Here is a 5,488-nt window from a genome sequence, read left to right on the forward strand (position 1 = left end):
TTATCTTTACTTATTTGCCACTTGTTCTATATCTGTATGAGTGTCTTTCATCTGTTACAGTAAGCACAAAATAAACTTTAATAACCAGAAAAGAGATAGTAACCAATGACTAATGGCATTTTTTTATGTGTGTGTTTGTCATTTTCAGCCCCATCTTGGGTGCCACTTGTCGTAGTTGCCGACCTTTTCATCAATAAGACTCTTATCAGACTGGAGATTTTTGGATACCAGAAAAATAGACTTTATTCTCCATAATAAAGCTGAGAAAGTGCAGAGCAGACCTCAAAGCATTCTGAAGTCTCTTCTGGACAATTTCCTTCAGTGTCTGTGTTTTTCACAATCTTTATAAAATTTCTGTGCCACACCCACAGGTGGTCTTGTTTTAACTTTTGACCATCCTTGGCTCTGTGCCCTGTATCTGTTATATTTTGTCTCTCTGCCAGCTTGCTAAGGTCAACAGAGATGTCACAGGTCTATGTCAGCAACTGTTTTGAGACCAGAGCATAGATATATATTGTCATGATAGCATAATAACTTGATAATATGTGACTCTCTCTAGCTTATGACACATATAGCTTCATATGATTATTTAACATATATACTCAGTACTTTACATGTTCAGTTATTCTACACAATCAGTCATCTCATAGCGTTGCTCCTGTCCTGTCCTCCTCATCTTACACAGACATATCACAGTATTTTACTGTCTAATAGCACACACTTTTAGATAATAAAAAATCGTCTTCGTGTTCAGCAAAAGAATCCATCTGAGGTTTTTAAAATGGGAAGTTTTTGTGTGAACTATTCCTTTAGTGTACAATTGATAGACCCTTGTATGTAATATATACAGACATTGGTATTGCCATTAGCTGTGTTCATTTGTAGAATTTATATAAAGCAAATTCTATATTCTATGTTATACCAAACACTCTTAAAGGACCAATGACTCTTAAAGTGGTAACTTTTATAATGATATGCTGCATTCATCAGTATTATTTTGTTGTGTAGCATGAATATAATGAATCTGTACTTTACCTGTTTGGTGATGGCATGTGAGGCTTATTAAAAGCCTTCTTTTGAGGCACATTGCACGTGTTGTTTGCCCTGTGAAGAGTAAAGGCTCATTAGTGTATTTAATTTGGCTATTTGTAGAGTATGGTGTTGTAAACTGATGAAAATCATTGTAGTTTTGGTTAAAACATTCTTTATTGCAACCCTGGACCACAAAACCAATCATAAATTAAATTCTTTAACATTTATTTATACTTACATGAAGAAAAACATCCTTACACAATTATGAAGTGCTTTGGGTTGCATTACACAGTAAATGCACTGTATAAAATATACATTACATTCTCTGATTTCTGATTAAATAGGTTTTCTATTGATGTATGGTTTGTTTAAATAGGACATTATTTGGCTGAAATAAAACTGCAATCTGAGGATTCAGAAAAATCTAATAATTTAATGCACATTACTAAATGCACATTACTAATCAACAATTGAGTTTTGATATATACAGAAGGACTTTTTTGAGATTTGGCTATTGCAAAAAAATATACTACTGTTTGTTGGTCCAGGGTCATTTTTTATACTAAATTGTATTATAAATAGCATACTGACTTGTATTCTGCTCTCTTATTTGCATTATTTCTGGGTGATTGGTGTCTACAAGGAAAAGAAAATTACATTAACAAATTGAAAGATTTTATTATATAATAGAGGAACATGTCACAAAATCAATAGATTAGGGCTGTGTCCAAAATCGAATCCTTCCATACTAAATAGTATGCTAAAAAAATAGTATGCTAAAAAAACAGAATGCAAGCAGAGTAGTATAGTATTCAAAAAACTGTATGCGAGAAGTACCTGGATGACCTACTATTTCTGGCAAGATTCTGAAGCGCGCAATCGATGGATGCAACGATATCCCATGATGCATCACAAGAGAAATCACGAATGGGAGTGAAGCGATGCAATTGATGAAGGTAGGTCAGGTAATCATGACAAACTGGCGGATGTAGTATGTCTGAATTCTATTCATATTACTCACATTCACATTGTATAGAATGTACTTTTCCAACGAGTCAAGTAGTAAATTCAAATTCAGATGCAGTACCTATTAGGTAGTAGGCGAATTCGGACGCAGCCAAAGTTATAATTAATTCATTACCTAGAAAATCGGCTCCAGATGCTTCGTCTGTTGAGGGATGAGATTTTTAAAATAAATTGTACACTGATTAAAATATCTGTTAATTGACAGTTTTCATATGTGTTTTCTGTTTATTTGCGATTGTGAATTGTATTATAGGACCTTGATCTCTGCTCTGTCAGCTTCTGATGTTAAAAATTCAACTTTCAAAATTCAACAAAGTGACTTTATTGATATTTTATAGTTATTTTATTAGTTTTAAATGTTAGTAAAACTGTTATATATTTAGGGCATGCCAATACTGAAGATATGAGTGATGATAATGATATGTACAGAGAATGTCGAACACTATTGCCAACTATTTTCAATGAAAAGGCGCTAAGTTCTGCCCGAAAAGTCGCTAGATTGCGTCATACGTCAATTTGCATATTACTGATGTCATCACGTTCTACCATTTTGGTTTGTTTAACAGCCTATAAAGGGGTATTTATATTTGCACTAAGCTTTATGTAAGCATGTCAATTTAACAAAATTGATAGCTGTTTGAATACAGTCTATCAGTTTAGATGTGTAGTTAATTTGCAGTAATCTCTCAGACGTAATATACTCAGACAAGTTCTGAAACTCTCACTTAAAATCTCTGTGATTGTGAACAGGAAAAGAATAAATGGTCAAATTAAATTGTTAAAATAAAGGAGAAGCAGATCGGTTTGACTGTACAATGAAAAAACCTCACACTGCCGGTGCTAAATTATTTGCCATCGGTACGCAGAGGAGTGATCTGCTGTCAGGCTGCAGGTGGGAGAGGCTGCTGTACAAGGACTGGGCCGCCTGTCAGTGCTCTGAGGCGGGGAAGGGCCGGCGGCATCACCTGCAGCTCGTTGAGAAGAGTAGGGACGGTACAATATGGACAAATGAGAGTCTATAAAAATCTCCCGTACCACACAAAAAAGTCGCTAGATTTGTCGCTAGTCGCTTTTTTGAAAATTTTTCACTAGGGGGTTCTGAAAAGCTGCTAAATCTAGCGACGAAGTTGCGAAGTTGGCAACACTGATGTCAAAAGTTATTTTCAAGCAAATATGCTGGTGAGAAAGTTTTATTTGTGTTTGGAGCAGGTTAAGGTAAACCCCTTTAGAACTTATTGCGGTTCATTATAATGTATAAATTGTCTTTATAATTTTAAAATGAGAGTCTCCATAACCTGCAGGTTGCATACAATGATTGTATGGGGATTCTTCTTAAAAAACAAAGATGGTGTAGTGTAAGTAAGTTATTTTGTAAGGTAAGTGTTTGCTTTTTTTTTTTTTTGATTTGATGAGAAATTTAGGCGACGCAGTGGAGCAGTAGGTAGTGCTGTCGCCTCACAGCAAGAAGGTCGCTGGTTCAAGCCCCGGCTGGGTCAGTTGGCGTTACTGTGTGGAGTTTGCATGTTCTCCCTGCGTTCGTGTGAGTTTCCTCCAGGTGCTCCGGTTTCCCCCACAGTCCAAAGACATGTGGTACAGGTGAATTGGGTAGGCTAAACTGTCCATAGTGAATGTGTGTGAATGAGTGTGTATGGATGTTTCCCAGAGATGGGTTGCAGCTGGAAGGGCATCTGCTGCGTAAAACATGTGCTGGATAAGTTGGCGGTTCATTTCGTTGTGGCGACCCCGGATATATAAAGGGACTAAGCCGAAAAGAAAATAAATGAATGAATGAATACAATTTTTGACAAGTTTATCTGTCGCTTAGAGAGGTCTCAGAATGGCATTTTAATGTTGTTGATAAACCCTAGGCTTACTGAGGTGTTATTATTCACCGTCGATGAAATATTGGCATGTCTTTTTTTTATGTATATAGTGTGGTTTGTATTGTTTTGTCTGTCTTTTGTACTACTGGACCTAGTGTCTGAAATAAAGAAAATAATTATTGACATTTTAGAATGGTTTGAAATAATATAATGCATAACAAATAATATATTGTAAAATAACAGAAAATCTGGCAGTTTATTACAAGGATTCTGTACTGTAATATACAACACCAACCCAGACAATATGTTACTCTAAATTATTAAAATGTTAATAAAAGTCACTTTTTTTCAAACTTTTCAAGGTTAAAAGTTGTCGGAAGTAAATAAACGGACAAACATAAAAATACAAATCACAGATATTGAAAACTGCTAATTTACAGATATTTTTTAAATTTACGATTACAAACATGATCATTTGTGCTGAGTTTATGCTTAATCTTTGTAATATGGTAATTATATTTTCAATCTACCTTTGTTCAGGCTTCGGTGGTCTTCCAGGTGCATCCCTGGTTAGTGCATTAGAGAGATTAGAATCATTACTAACAGCAATAACCACAGCGTTATCAATTCATTGTTTAACATACCTGATGTCATTCCTGTTTCCACTATTAAACCAAGCTGCCCTTCCGTCAGGCATGCTAAAACGACTGGAGGAGAAATGTTAAATTTAGACTCACAAAATATAAATATAAAAATCAAATGATAAATCCATTAAAGTAAACTCCAACCTTGAAAATCTGTTCCAAACTGATCTCCTACAAAACAGAGATTGCCTGAGTATTAGAAATCAGACTTTAGTTCTGAATTACATAAAGATGTCAAACCTACCTTGGCTCAGATCGAGTTATGTCCTCACAAGGTTGTCTACAATCAATAATGACAATGTAAAAGTGAAAAGTTGTCCAGTGGTAAGTAATAAAAACAGAAATTACCAAATAATTTAACTGGGTCCTCCATAGCAATATGTCTAACAGTGTAAAATTGGTCTCCACTCATAACACACTTGGCTTTTACAAATGTTGATCAGAACACACTAATGATGACAGAATCAAAGACCTAAATAGATAAATACTTAATTAATGCGCTACATGGGAACGGTTACAAATACCAAACATTCACTTTTTTTATTTGCAGCTTTACTGCAAATAAAACCTAAAATTGGGGATATATTGGTAAACCAATTAAAACTACACGTCCAATTTTTGAAATTGAGGTTTAAACTTGAAAGCTTAATAAATAATGTTTCAATTGATAAATGGTCTATTTAAATAGGACAATATTTGGCACAGCGACACAGCGATTTAATAATCTGTATATTCTGAAGCATGAGTTTAAGCCAAAAAGAAGTCAGATACCTTTGCCGCCTCCTGTAAATGAAGACTCCAGCAAGTATGCAAATGAGGATGAACACAAGTGAAGAAGCAATGATATAAGGCCCAGATTCAACCGCTTGAATTCCTATGATTATTTAAAGATAATTAATCACAGCATCAAGATGTGCAGTTTCAGAGTACAGATGTATACAGCCAAAGATCTCCTAAAGGTCT

The 5,488-nt window shown here is 34.8% G+C and overlaps 1 long non-coding RNA gene across 1 annotated transcript; it reads right to left on the minus strand.

Moving 5' to 3' along the window:
- Positions 1 to 1,622: 1,622 nt before the first annotated feature.
- Positions 1,623 to 4,588, minus strand: LOC130241774 (uncharacterized). The gene is made up of 4 exons (XR_008838899.1): positions 4,526 to 4,588; positions 4,412 to 4,447; positions 2,174 to 2,200; positions 1,623 to 1,668 (listed from the first exon to the last, which is right to left on the minus strand). It is a non-coding gene; the product is annotated as an uncharacterized LOC130241774 (long non-coding RNA).
- Positions 4,589 to 5,488: the final 900 nt, after the last annotated feature.

This window comes from Danio aesculapii, chromosome 15 (assembly GCF_903798145.1).
Source record: "Danio aesculapii chromosome 15, fDanAes4.1, whole genome shotgun sequence".
Lineage (NCBI taxonomy): Eukaryota > Metazoa > Chordata > Actinopteri > Cypriniformes > Danionidae > Danio > Danio aesculapii.